Here is a 14,526-nt window from a genome sequence, read left to right on the forward strand (position 1 = left end):
ACTCCGAAACAACGATATCTAGGTATAATTAATTCAATAATATCAATAAAGACTCGATAACAAAATCCCATAGCTTAGATATGAAGTTCCTAGCATCCTTCCAAAAATACCAAAATTCGACCCCGGACCCACATGATCCAAACACGAGGCTCGGACCAAAACCCGATTACCCATAACCCCGCGAGTTCAAATATATAATTTATTTAAGATCCGACCCCAAATTGAGGTTGAATCACTCGAAATTCCCAAAAACCTAACTCTACCCAAAACCCCTAATTTCTACTTTGATTTCATGATTTAGGTTTAGAATTTCAGTAATTAATGAAGAAGAGTGAAGGAAATAGGTGGGAAATTACTTACCCAAAAGACTTTGATGAAGAAGTGCTCAAAAATTCGCTCAAGAGCTGTGGAGAAGAAGAACTTGTGTGAAATATGGACTAAACCTCGTCACTGTTCTGTTTTGGGAATTTAAAATCGCTGGGCAAAAATGCCCTATGCGATCGCGAAGGAGGTAATGCGATCGCATAGGGTAAGGGGAAGCTGGTCATTGCGATCGCGGAAGGGCTGCTGCGAACGCATAGAAGAAAAAGAGCTCCATTCCGGGTTTGGTTTTTATGCATTGCGATCGCGGAAGGGGAATGCGATCGCATATAACAAATGGTGGCTACTATACGCGATCGCAGGAGGATCTATGCGACCGCATAGAACAAACAGGGCACCTGGAAATTCACTCTATGCGATCGCGGAAAGGCCTATGCGATCGCATAGCACTGGATAACAGAACACCAGAACTGCTATTTTCTGCAACTTTTCTAAAGCCAAAACCACTCCGAAACACTTCCGAACACTCTCGAGCCCTCGGGGCTCCTAACCAAACACACTAACTCAACAACCTCCAACGAACTTAACCATGCGATTAAATCGCCAAAATAACATCATAAACGAGGAATCAAACCTCAAAATCATCACTTTTTCATCAAATTTCATAAACTTTCAAACTTAGGAATTCAAGTCCGAATCACGTCAAACGACGTCCGATTTCAACCAAATTTCACAGAAAGCGCTTAAACCACATATAAAACCTGTACCGGGCGCCGGAACCAAAATATGGCCCCGATACCAATGCTTTCTAATTCATTTTCATTTCAAATTTCCAAATAAATTTTAGAAAAATAATTTCTTTTAAAAATTCATTTCTCGGGCTCGGGACCTCGTATTTCGATTCCGGGCATACGCCCGAGTCTCATATTTTTCTACGGACCCTCCGGGATCGTCAAGTCACGAGTTCGGGTCCGTTTACCCAAAATGTTGACCAAAGTCAATTTTAACCATTTTAAAGCCACAATTTATCAAATTTCACATAATTTAACACATAAGCTTTTCCGACTACCCGCCCGGACTGTGCACGCAAATCGAGACAACTAAAGGTGAGGTTTTCAAGGCCTAAGAAGTACGGAATAAGGGATAAAACCGGTGATGACCCTTTGGGTCATCACAAATTTGGTAGGGAGAAGTACTAACAATCAGACGGAATTATAATATTATTGTAAAAAACGTTACATTAGTATATTAAATAAACAATAGTAGTTATAGCACTTAATTAGTGAAAATATTAAATGAAAAAGAATATTAAAGTAATAATTTCTCAAATTAGTAATAAAATATTTTATCTGAAGTAGATGTATGCCAATCCCCGGCAACGACGCCAAAAATTTGACGAGGCCAATGTGTATAGGATTTTCCTGTTCGTGCTTTGTCAAATTCTAATATAGTGTATGATATCGTCCCACAGAGATTGAAAAATCTATTCTACAGACTTATAATATTTTAGCAACTATTTGAGAGAATCAGATTGATGAAAAGTTTGTGGAATTAAAACTTGTTAAATACTTAACAAAATTAAACAACTTTCGAAAGATTTGTAATTAAAAAAAGAGTTCGGATTCATTGAATTCACTTAATAATATATTATAATAAAATCTCACTTTCTACATGTATTTCTCTAAAGGATAATTGCTTATTGCTAATACAATTATATCTTATCTCACCAAGAATTAATCAACTAATAACACTCCGTGAGGTTATGTAATTAATTGAGTTAAAACTGGTGACGGTTAAACCGAAATATCTTCTGGTCTAAATTGTGATAAAAGATAGTAAAAATTACGTAAGAATATTTTTACTAAATCAATAATCCTGCGACTACAATTCCTTTGTGAGAATTAAAATTGAGGCAAGCAAGATTATTGACTTTTAATAATAGCTTACTAATAATTACTCTCACTTCACTATTTTATTCAATAGTTACTATATATTAATTTTGCTCTGTGTGAATTACAAGATTAATATGAGAGTAACTTAATGATAAAATATATAAAAGTGATAACAATGATTAGTTAAAAACTATTATTATAGCACAATATAAAATATAAATAGAAAGTTTCAAACCAAGAATGTATTAAAACTGAGATAGTATTATAATATATATATATATATATATATATATATATATATATATATATATATATATATATATATATATATACACACACATTATTGATGGAGTAATCTTTTTTGTTGGGATAGTTGAGATATATATAATATCTTTGCTACATATTTTCTAAAAATAGACACTCATAATGTATTGTGAAGAAGTATTTGACGAGAGAAGAACTATTCTTGGTCTCTATTTTGTCTTTAATATTCCTAAGTCCTAGTAGTTATCCTTTTGTGAAAAATAATATTTTTGTACCAATTCTTCGTATTTCTAAACTAGGTTCTTTTTCTTACTTCATAATGGAGTAATCTTTTTTGTTGGGATAGTTGATGAAGCTTATATATATATATATATATATATATATATATATATATATATATATATATAAAGATTACTCCATTGTGAAGTAAGAAAAAGAACCTAGTTTAGAAATACGAAGAATTGGTACAAAGATATTATATATATATATATAAGCTTCATCAACTATCCCAACAAAAAAGATTACTCCATTATGAAGTAAGAAAAAGAACCTAGTTTAGAAATACGAAGAATTGGTACAAAGATATTATTTTTCACAAAAGGATAACTACTAGGACTTAGGAATATTAAAGACAAAATAGAGACCAAGAATAGTTCTTCTCTCGTCAGATACTTCTTCACAATACATTATGAGTGTCTATTTATAGAAAATGTGAGATGATGTTGCAACTTTAAGTCTTGAAGTCGTGACTTCAAAAGTTGATGTTGTAACTTCAAGACTTCATGTTGTGACTTCAAAATTTGATTCACTCTTGTTTACCACGTGCATTGCTCTTTTTCCTCCTTGTTTTGCTTGTAGTATTCTTTCCTCAATTCAACTTTCCTCTGCAGAACTTGTTAGAAAATATAGGAGAATCGAATATATTTATTCATGGTTTATTTAAAAATCCTTATTTATACGTATGAAAATACATGAATAATGTATATTCATCAAATTCCCTCATACTTGAACTTTTACTCGTCCTTGAGGAAAAAACAATTTTTTTTTGACTTTTTTTGAACAACTCTCTTAAAAAATCTTTGTTTGCCTTGTGGAGAGAAAATTTATACAAGATAAGGATTTCCTCATTTCCTAAAACTGATTAACCTTTTCAACCTCACAAAACATTTACCTTTCTTATGATTCCATCTTTGTTTGGCAAGAACTTGCATTTCTTCTTCCTATGACTCTTAAGAATTGATAAATTTATGGCCACCATCAATAAGAATTGTACTTCTTTATCCATAGGCTTGCTCATTGTGTATATCGCCACTAATGCAGTTTAGACATTATTTTCTGAAATCTTTTAGGGCTTTTTCGGTTTGTAATGTTAGGCTTCAGGCTGGTAGGATAAAAGAATATTTATAGTGACTTTTTTTTTGTAGCTATTGAAGCTATATATGTATTCTGAAATTTGAAGCAATTTCTTTTTCTTCATTTTTTTTAAACAATACTTTCTTTACAATAGAGTTTTCTCTATATATGAAGAATCTATATGTATGTTGCTTCTTTGCCTTTTCTACTGCCAATTTTTTTTATAAGCTCCATCTTTTCTTTTCAGCTGAAGAGAAACAATTAGGAAGAAGTAATTACATATACATGGGTACCTATAATTTACTGGTTTAGATTGTGGTGTGACAAGAAAGGATGGTTTACAGGCTTCAAAGTTGGGTACTAGGGATACATTTTTTTTTTTGTTTTGGTCGCATTTTCAGGCCAAAAAGAAGAAATCAAAGAAAGACTAATTCATTTTTCAGAAATTAGTGTCAACTATTATTTCGCCTTGACAAACATTCTGAGCAAGTTCTAGTAAGGAATTACTGAATCTACCTGTTGATGTTCATAACTCTTCTCAATTCTAATGATTTCTTGAGTTGAAGATGCAAATCCTTGCTTTCACAAAATTGGAATAATGAACTTGAAAGTTATGTGATTCAAGAAGAAAAGAGTTAATATTTAAAAAATGAAGAGATCTTATTTTGTGAATTTAATACCCACAGTAAAACGATAATCCATGAAAGAGAATTATATATAAGTAGTACTTTATTTACGAAAATTAAAACATTTTTTTGTGTGGTTATTTAACTGTTGAACTTGATAGGTACTACCCAAGCACTGAAGAGTGCTTTGTTGCTTAAGCATCCAGCTTTATAACCTGTTCCTTTCTTCAATACTAACCAAAAATAAATCACGTTATCAATATGTTAGAGCAGCAAAGTGCAAACAAAGTAGCTAAAATTAAGATAAGGTGCATATACTAGTATGACAACTACACTTCAATATTTTACTAATAACAAAATATTTTACACCAGTTATACATATATATGTATATATATATGTCATATATACATATATATATATATATATATATATATATATATATATATATATATATATATATATATCCGAAAACTTCCCAGAATACTTTTAACAAAAATACAAAAGAGAGACGATATTAATAACAACAACCAACATAGCCTAATACTATATAGGCTATACAGTAAAAGGCATGAACTTCCCATATTCTTTCCCAAAATATTGACCCCCCAACACTTAAAACTTTCATCCCCCTGGATTAAATTTCATTGTGAAGCTATTTGTTCCTCCTACGTTATTACCAGCAACATAATTCTCCTCTCTTAGCTGCAAGGAACCACGTTGCGTAATCGGAACATGTGTCCAATTTTCCGAGAATTCATCTGGTCCTATTCAAGGCTTCTTTACCATCTCACTTTGTTGTGCCATAGCTTGTAGTTCTTCAGATGAATAAAACTTCGGAATAGGACATGAAGATGGATCCATAAACTGCAATGGTGAGAATTGAATAGGCTCATTGTAATACAAAAACCAGGCCAATCTCTGCAAAAAGCTTGAATTGTCATAAATCATTGAAGAGTTGTAAATGATATCCTGCATTTGAACATGTCGCATTTGTTTCAAGTCTTCCTTCACTCCATCAGCTTTAATACTCATTTCTTTTTTCATCTCTTCTACTTCTTTCTTTATCTCATTAACTTGTTTCTCCATAGGCTCAAATTTTCTAGCCAATAAATCCATAATCTGCCTTATTCCACTTTGAGAAACAAGAGTTTGCTTTCTCTTTTTTCTTAAGAATTCTTCTTCCTCCCCTTCTTTTTTTTTTAATAATAAATATATAAAGAACTAAAGAACTATTTGAAAATAAAATAAAATAAAAATCTTTTTAGCTTTCAAATTTACAGTCACAGAAGAAAGCTTGAAAGAAACTGTGACCACACATGTTCTATGTGTAATAGACTGGACTAGTTTTTAGACTTTATCAGTCATGGGGTCCGGGTTTTGATATAAACCAGAAAATTTACCTGAGCCAATAATTAATTTACACAATTAGATGGTTAACCAACCAGTGACTTAGGCATACCGACCACCATGGAATTACTCCTGTATAGATGGCTCTGTTTTTGTAGAGGCCTTCATGGGATGTCCCGATTGTACAATAATCTGGATATTAACCAGATCAATTGGTTAAGCATTTATTCATATAAATTATATTGGGCTTGTGAGGTTCCATTGCGTCACCCTCAATGGCTACAGGTAAGGAAATTATAGTTCTGAGTTTAATGTCGTCAGCTCGACTTATTAACAGCGAAATGTTTAGGCTATCAAGGTTACTGATGGTTGTTGCTCAAAATATCCTCCAAAATACAACTTTAACCTGTGACCATTTACCTTAAATTTGTCTCCTCCATTGATTTGTTGAATTTCAATTGCCCCATATGGAGTAACATTTGTAACATTTAAAGAACCTGTCTACCTGGATTTTAATTTTCCTGGAAATAGCCTCAGCCTGTTTATTGTAAAGAAGTACTTGATCTCCAATTTTGAAATTTTTTTGTCGGATCAAATTTTCATGCCATATTTTTGTTTGTTCTTTGAATATTCTAGCATTTTCATAAGCTTCCAACCTCAGTTCTTCTAATTCATTAACCTGAAAAAATCTCTTTTTACCAGCAGAGGTTAATTCAAAGTTTAATGCTTTCAGTGCCCAAAAAGCTTTGTGTTCTAATTCAACTGGCAAATGGCAAGCCTTTCCAAAGACTAATTTATATGGGGATGTTCCAATTGGCATTTTGAACGCCGTTCGGTATGCCCATAATGCATCATCTAATTTTAAAGACCAGTCTTTTCTTGAAATTCCAACCGTTTTTTCAAGAATTCTTTTTAACTCGCGGTTGGAAACCTCAACTTGCCCCTGTGTTTGAGCATGATATGGTGTTCCAGTTTTGTGAGTCACACCATATTTTGATAGCAAAGCAGAAAATTGCCTATTCATGAAATGAGTTCCTTGATCACTAATGATGACTCGAGGTGTGCCAAATCTAGTAAAAATATTTTTTCTAAGAAAATTACACACTGTATGAGCATCATTCTTCCTTGTGGGGATGACTTCAACCCATCTTGATACATAATCCACAACCACAAGGATATATTCAAATGAATGATAAGAAGGAAAAGGACCCATGAAATCTATTCCCCAAGCATCAAATATTTCACATACCTGTATTAATTGTAATGGAATCTTATCTCTCTTAGTGATATTACTTGTTTTCTGACACCTGTCACATTGTGGAACATATGCTCGGGCATCTTTGAAGAGTGTTGGCCAGAAAAATCCGGCCTCAAATACTTTAAATGTCGTACGGTTTGCAGCATAATGACCTCCAATTGCTCCATCATGACATTGATACAAAATTTTGGTCATCTCTTCTTCAGGTACACACCTCCTGATGATATTATCTGCACAAATTTTGAACAAGTAAGGTTCATTCCACAAATAATACTTAGCATCAGAAATAAGCTTTTTCTTTCTGCTGGTAAGAGAGATCTTGGGGTGTCCATCTTCCAACCAAGTAGTTAGCAATATATGCGAACCAGGGTGGTTGAGTTACAATAGAATTGACTGAAAAAATGTGTCCATCAGGAAATTCTTCTTTTATCTCGCTGAACTCAAGGGGAGGGTCTTCTAGTCTAGACAAATGGCCAGCTACCTGATTCTCTGTTCCTTTTTTATCTTTTATCTCAAGGTCAAATTCTTGCAGAAGTAAAATCTATCTTAACAATCTAGGTCAAGCATCTTTTTTTGCTAAGAGGTATTTTAAAGCTACATGGTCAGTAAAAACAGTGACCTTTGTTCCTATCAAATAAGAACAAAATTTATCAAATGCAAATACTACTTCCAGTAACACTTTTTCTGTTGTGGCATAATTCAGTTGAGCCTCATTGAGTGTTCTACTGGCATAGTAAATGGGACGAAAAATCTTATCCTTTCTTTGGCCTAAAACAGCTCCAATTGTTGTATCACTAGCATCACACATAACCTCAAAAGGTTGACTCCAATTAGTGGACACAACTATAGGGGCAGTTGATAATTTCTCCTTAAGGGTGTCAAAAGCTATCAAACAATCACCTGAAAAATCAAACTTAACATCTTTCATCAAGAGGTTAGTCAGAGGTTTTAAAATCTTTGAAAAATCCTTTATGAACTGTCTGTAAAAACCTGCATGACCTAGAAAGCTTCTAATGACTTTAACAGTTGTGGGAAGCGGTAATCCTGCTATAAGATTAATTTTAGCCTTATAAACTTCTATCCCATTAGCAGTGATTTTATTTCCTAAAACAATTCCCTCTGTAACCATAAAATGACATTTTTCCCAATTCAGAATTAAGTTTGTCTCTTCACATCTCTTAAGAACTAAAGTCAAGGGGTCCAGACAATCTTCAAATATTTTGCCAAAGAGTGTAAAATCATCCATAAAAATTTCAAGAATTTTTTTAGTCATGTCAGAAAAAATTGCTGACATGCAACGCTGAAATGTAGCAAGGGCATTGCACAGACCAAATGACATTCTCCTGTATGCATATGTTCCATGAGGACATGTGAAAGTTGTCTTATCCTGATCTTCGGGTGCAATTGGTATTTGATTATAACCTGAATAGTCATCAAGAAAATAGTAAAAACCATATCCTGCAATTCTTTCTAACATTTGATCAATAAATGGAAAGGAAAATGATCTTTTCTGGTAGCATCATTGAGACGTCTATAATCAATATAGACTCTCCATCCTGTAACAGTCCTCGTAGGTATGAGTTCATTATTTTCATTCTTTATAACTGTCATGGTACTACCTGAACTGGACTTACCCAAGGGTTATCTGAAATTGGGTAAATAATACATGCCGCTAGAAGCTTGACAATCTCCTTTTTCACCACTTCCTGCATTGCAGGATTCAATCTCCTTTGGGATTGGATTATTGGCTTGTAGCTATATTCCATGAGGATTCTATGCATACAAATTGCTGGACTAATCCCTTTGATATCCTCTACAGTCCACCCTAAAGCTCCTTTGTGTGCTTTTAAGACCTGAATAAGTCTTTTTTCTTGTTCTGCAGTCAAAGAAGGTGAAATAATTACTGAAAATAATTCTTGCTCAAGATAAACATACTTTAAATGAGAGGGAAGAACTTTGAGTTCAATTTTTGGTTGAACTTCTTCTGATTGCATCTCCTTATCCTGAGAATCTTTTTCCAGTATTTCAGCTTCTCTCTTAATTGTGGGTTCATCATCTTGTGCGGTGCCTAATTTGGTCAAACATCTTTCCATTGAGTCTGAAATTAATTGATCATCTTTGAATTCATCTACAAGATCACTAATCATGTCAATAGAAAAGCATGAAGATGATGTCTCATCTCCTGAAAATTTTAGTATCTTTTGCATATCAAAAATGACTCTTTCTTCATCAACTCTCAAGATTAGTTGTCCTTGATTAACATCTATGATTGTTCTTCCTGTAGCAAGAAATGGTCTACCCAAAATTATCGGTTCATCAGGACATTCTTTCATTTCAAGTACTATAAAATCTACAGGGAAAACAAACTTATCTACTCTTACAAGCACATTTTCAATTATTCCCTTAGGTTTCTTAGTACTTTGATCTGCAAACTGAAGAGAAACATTTCACCAAGATCTAATTTTCTAAAGATAGAAAATGACATCAAATTTATTGAAGCTCCAGAATCACAAAGTGCCTTTTCAAAATATACACCTCCCAAAGTGCATGGAATGGTAAAACTGCCAGGATCACCAAGTTTTTGTGGTAGCTTATTTTGAAGTATAGCACTATATTTTTCAGTAAGCATTACCACAGAGACTTCTTCCAATTTCCTTTTACTTGATAAAATTTCTTTTAAAAATTTAGCATATGAAGGCATTTGCAACAAAGCATAAGTGAAAGGAATATTAATATGAATTTGTTTCAAGATTTCCAAAAACTTTGCAAATTGACCATCAAGCTTTTCTTGTTTCTTTTTTTGTGGAAAAGGTATTGTCATATGTGGGGCAACCTTTTTTTCAGAAATTTTTTCTTCCTTATTCTTTATTTCTTTCTCCTTTGTTGGTTCAGATGATTTGTCAATATTCTTACCCTTGTCTACCTGTTGTTCTGCCTGGTTCTTTTCTTGTCTGTCTACATAAGGTTCATCAAGTTCCTTACCTGGCCGTAAAGTGATGGCCTTAAGGTGCTCCTTTGGATTTTTCTCTGTATTTCTTGGTAAGGGACCCTGAATCTTTTCTGACACAAGAGTTGCCAATTGGCTTAACTGAATTTCCAGATTTTTGAGGGATGAATCTTGGGTTTCCATCTTTTCATCAGTGACCTTAATATACTTGTACAAAAGGTCATCAAGACTTGGATGAGCTTGTTGGGGCCTCTGCTGGTATGACCCTGTTTGTTGATATGGTCCTGCTTGTTGATAAGGTCTGTAACTCGGCTGCCTACGATTTTGACTTTGGTATCCCGGTGGACCCTGTACCTGTTATTTCTGGAAGCCTTGAGAGTTTTCTGCACCATTTGGGTTACTCCACTGAAATCCTGGATGCTTCTGTGCCATTGGACTCCCAAAAGAATGTGACATGTAACTGATGACATTAACCTGTTCATCCGTTTGATTGGTTGCTTGACATTCATGGTTCTGGTGGTTTCCTCCGCACATGTCACAAGCCTCATAGTGGTTTGATTGTTGTGTATTCACCTGAAAAAAATTCAAACTTTTATGCCAAATAAACAACCTGTTGTGTTAGTGTATTTAAAGCATCAACTTGATTTACCGTAGCAGCCTTTTTAATTATTACACGCTCAGATGGCCATTGGATAGCGTTCTCAGAAATTTCATTCAATAGTTGCAATGCTTCCTCTGTGATTTTTCCCATTACAGAACCTCCTGCAGCTGCATCTATCACATTTCTAGCAGAGGGTTTTAACCCGTGATAGAAAATGTACAATTGTATATGTTCAGGAATGTCATGGTGTAGGTATTTTTCTTAACATTGCTTTTAATCTTTCCCAAGCTTGATAAACTGACTCAGTGTCAGTCTGCAAGAAATTAGATATATCTTGTCTTAACTTTGTTATTTTAGTAGGGGAAAAATATTTGTTTAAAAACTTCTGAGTCATCTGGTCCCATGTCGTAATGGACCCTTGAGGCAAACTTCACAACCAAGTCTTGGCATTTCCTTTTAAAGAAAAAGGAAATAGCCTTAACTTGATAGCTTCAGGAGGTACTCCATTGTACTTAGCAGTTTCTACAAGTTCTAGAAAATTAATTAAATGACTATGTGGGTCTTCACTTGTATCACCAGTGAAGATACAAGATTGTTGAATTGCTTGAATCAAGCCGGTCCTGATTTCAAAGTTGTTGGCTGCCACTAGGGGCTTCCTAACACTGGATTCACAGTTGAAATGATCAGGTCTAGCATAATCCCTAAGGATTCTGTTTGCTGGCCTTGGGGCCACTTCATCAAATTGCTCCTCTACATGGACTGGTGGTGGGATCCCAAGTGGGTTAATGTCCTCTGCTTCCTGGTTTTCTATTTCTTTACAAGCTGCTCCTTGAGACGATGATGCTTGTTCTTTCCTGCGCAATCGAAGAGATCTTTCAATTTCAGGATCATAATTAGCTAACTCTCTTATAGACGAGCGGGGTCATAAATTACTTAAAATTCTTAAGTATAGAAAGTACAAGAGAGAAAAAATAAGTATATAAAAGAAAAATACAAAGATGATAAAAACAATACGTGCTAAGCAAACATTATTGTACAATAACTTTATTATTTATAGAGAATAATAATATTATACTCAAACCTATAACAAAATCGTAATAAATAAAAACAAAATAATGCAACAATAAACTATGAGAAGAAATAACAATATAATATTATTATATATGGACAAAAGTAATTAATGATGGTATATATAGTTGAAATGGTCATAAGAATATTTTCCAGTAGTATAATACATCGTGAAAGAACTTCAATGTGAAAAAACTAACAATATTAGAATATTTATAGATGTACACGTTACAAAAGCAATAAGTAGTAGTTATAACACAGAGAAAGAAAACAAAATAGAATAAACTAGTATAATACTATTATTGTGATATAGGAGAAACTACTTATAGTAGTACGTAAAATTTGCTAAAGAACAATGATGGAGTTTGGTAGGGAGAAGTACTAACAATCAGAAGAAATTATAATATTATTGTAAAAAACGTTACATTAGTATATTAAATAAACAGTAGTAGTTATCGCACTTAATTAGTGAAAATATTAACTGAAAAAGAATTTTAAAGTAATAAGTTCTCAAATTAGTAATAAAATATTTAATTTGAAGTAGATGTATGCCAATCCCCGGTAACGGCACCAAAAATTTAACGAGGCCAATATGTATAGGATTTTCCTGCTCGTGCTTTGTCAAATATTAGTATAGTTTATGATATCGTCTCACAAAGATTGAAAAATCTATTCTACAGACTTATAATATTTTAGCTGCTATTTGAGAGAATCAGATTGATGAAAAGTTTGTGGAATTAAAACTTGTTAAATACTTAACAAAATTAAACAACTTTCGAAAGATTTGTAATTAAAAAAAGAGTTGAGATTCGTTGAATTCCCTTAATAATATATTATAATAAAATCTCACTTTCTGCATGTATTTCTCTAAAAGATAATTGCTTATTGCTAATACAATTATATCTTATCTCACCAAGAATTAATCAACTAATAACACTCCGTGAAGTTATGTAATTAATTGAGTTAAAACTGTTGACAGTTAAACCGAAATATCTTCTGGTCTGAATTGTGCTAAATGATAGTAAATATTTCGTGAGAATATTTTTACTAAATCAATAATCCTGCAACTAAAATTCCTCCGTGAGAATTAAAATTGAGGCAAGCAAGATTATTGACTTTTAATAATAGCTTACTAATAATTACTCTCACTTCACTATTTTATTCAATAGTTGCTATATATTAATTTTGCTCCGTGTGAATTACAAATTAATATGAGAGTAACTTAAAGATAAAATATATAGAAGTGATAACAATGATTAGTTAAAAACTATTATTATAACACAATATAAAATATAAACAGAAAGTTTCAAACCAAGAATGTATTAAAACTGAGATAGTATTATAATATATATATATCAAGCTTCATCAACTATCCCAACAAAAAAAATTACTCCATTATGAAGTAAGAAAAAGAACCTAGTTTAGAAATACGAAGAATTGGTACAAAGATATTATTTTTCACAAAAGGATAACTACTAGGACTTAGGAATATTAAAGACAAAATAGAGACCAAGAATAGTTCTTCTCTCGTTATATACTTCTTCACAATACATTATGAGTGTCTATTTATAGAAAATGTGAGATGATGTTGCAACTTTAAGTCTTGAAGTTGTGACTTCAAAAGTTGATGTTGTAACTTCAAGATTTCATGATGTGACTTCAAAATTTGATTCACTCTTGTTTACCACGTGCATTGCTCTTTTTCCTCCTTGTTTTGCTTGTAGTATTCTTTCCTCAATTCAACTTTCCTCTGCAGAACTTGTTAGAAAATATAGGAGAATCAAATATATCTATTCATGGTATTTAAAAATCCTTCTTTATACGTATGAAAATACATGAATAATTTATATTCATCACTGAGCCAGGCCAGTGCAAACTGATAAGATCTGAGCTAAGGCCTCCTGAAGACTCGGAATCACAATAAGCACAGCTGGTGCCTGAGCTGGTGCTGCTGGAGCGTCCATAGCTGGAGCCTGATCCTGAGCTGGTGCAGGTAGTGGATCTACAGGTGCTGCCCTCGCTGCTCTACCTCTACCACGACCACGACCGCATCCACAGCCTCTGGTGGCCACAGCCGGTGGCACTGGTGGTCGTCCACCCTGTCCGGTAGCGTGTGTCCTCACCATCTATGAGAGAATAGAATAACGGAGGTTTAGTAATCGGATCAACAAGTTCGCACGACAAGAATTTTAAGAATGTGAGGTTTTTCCTAAAGGTTATGCAGCCTCGCGAGGATAAATACAGACGTCTCCGATCCGCGAGACTCTACTAAACCTGCTCATGACTCGTGAGACATATGTAACTTAGGTTCTGATACCAACTTGTCACGATCCAAACCCGGACCCGATCATGATCGCGCCTCTCCTGAAGACAAGGCCAGCCGACACTTCCTATTTTTCAATTATTAACAGTTAAGCATTTAAGAAACGGTCTAATCATGATAAAATAAATCCGAAATAACAATGATAACATAAATACGCGGAAAAACACTCATACACAGCCCTAACCGTGGTGTCATTAGTCATGAGCATCTATAAGTCATTATACAAATATGCTAAATTCATAACTAGTACAATTGTCTGATGGGAAATAAAAGCGATAAAAGAGTAGAGACACGGGTCTGCGAACGTCAACAACTACCTCGTAATCTCCGAAAGCCCGCCTGAAGCTGGAGGAATCAGCACTCGGGAGTGGAAGCAGCTACGCCTGAATCTGTACACAGGGGTGCATGGAGTAAAGTCAGTACTCCAACTCAGTGAGTAACAAATGTAAACAACAACTGAAAGTAAGAGAACACGTAGGGCGCAAGACATTCTATAATGAAGCAGTAAAACCATTTAAAAGCAGT

The 14,526-nt window shown here is 33.7% G+C and overlaps 1 non-coding gene across 1 annotated transcript; it reads left to right on the forward strand.

The window, feature by feature from the left end:
• Positions 1–10,848: 10,848 nt before the first annotated feature.
• LOC138881989 (small nucleolar RNA R71) lies at positions 10,849–10,956 on the forward strand. The gene has a single exon (XR_011403421.1). It is a non-coding gene; the product is annotated as a small nucleolar RNA R71 (small nucleolar RNA).
• The last annotated feature ends 3,570 nt before the right edge of the window (positions 10,957–14,526 follow it).

This window comes from Nicotiana sylvestris, chromosome 1 (genome assembly GCF_000393655.2).
Source record: "Nicotiana sylvestris chromosome 1, ASM39365v2, whole genome shotgun sequence".
In the NCBI taxonomy this organism is placed as follows: domain Eukaryota; kingdom Viridiplantae; phylum Streptophyta; class Magnoliopsida; order Solanales; family Solanaceae; genus Nicotiana; species Nicotiana sylvestris.